This window comes from Penaeus monodon, chromosome 31 (assembly GCF_015228065.2).
Source record: "Penaeus monodon isolate SGIC_2016 chromosome 31, NSTDA_Pmon_1, whole genome shotgun sequence".
Classification (NCBI taxonomy): domain Eukaryota; kingdom Metazoa; phylum Arthropoda; class Malacostraca; order Decapoda; family Penaeidae; genus Penaeus; species Penaeus monodon.
This window is the reverse complement of record NC_051416.1, coordinates 27,661,777-27,662,256: the sequence shown is the minus strand read 5'-3', so window position 1 is coordinate 27,662,256 and position 480 is coordinate 27,661,777. Positions and strand designations below refer to the sequence as shown.

The 480-nt window shown below is 36.0% G+C and overlaps 1 protein-coding gene across 1 annotated transcript in view; it reads left to right on the top strand.

The window, feature by feature from the left end:
• Window positions 1-480, top strand: part of LOC119593134 — a 9,975-nt gene that overhangs the window by 8,153 nt on the left and 1,342 nt on the right. The window lies entirely within an intron of this gene.

Here is a 480-nt window from a genome sequence, read left to right as displayed (position 1 = left end):
ACATCTGCATGTCACGGATTCTTTCAGGCCTAAACCGTTTTCTTTCTTTGTGGCTTTTTCCTTACAGGTCGCGAGGCTACGATTCCCGTTATAAGTTCAGTCACGCGTGAGGAATGTAATGGAATTTGCGGTGAATGTTTATGTAGTTATGTGAAGACTGCAACTTGCATATGATTTCGTGATTGGATTCATTGCGTTGGCTTTGAAGAGGATTAAAGTTTCGATTCGATTATTTTCTTGCAAATCATGTTTCATTTTAAGTGATGACTCATTAAATTTCGAGGAATCGGAACTGGAAAATCATCTACATAACTGTCCATATGCTTATCTCACACATACACAAGAGAGAGAGAACGTTAGCAGCCATTTTAAGCCAAATTAGTGCTTATTTTCGTAATTTTTAAAGAATTAGCAAAAAATATCTCAAGTATACTGTAGTTCTACTGAATGATTATATATCAGTGATATCTTTCCTCTCCT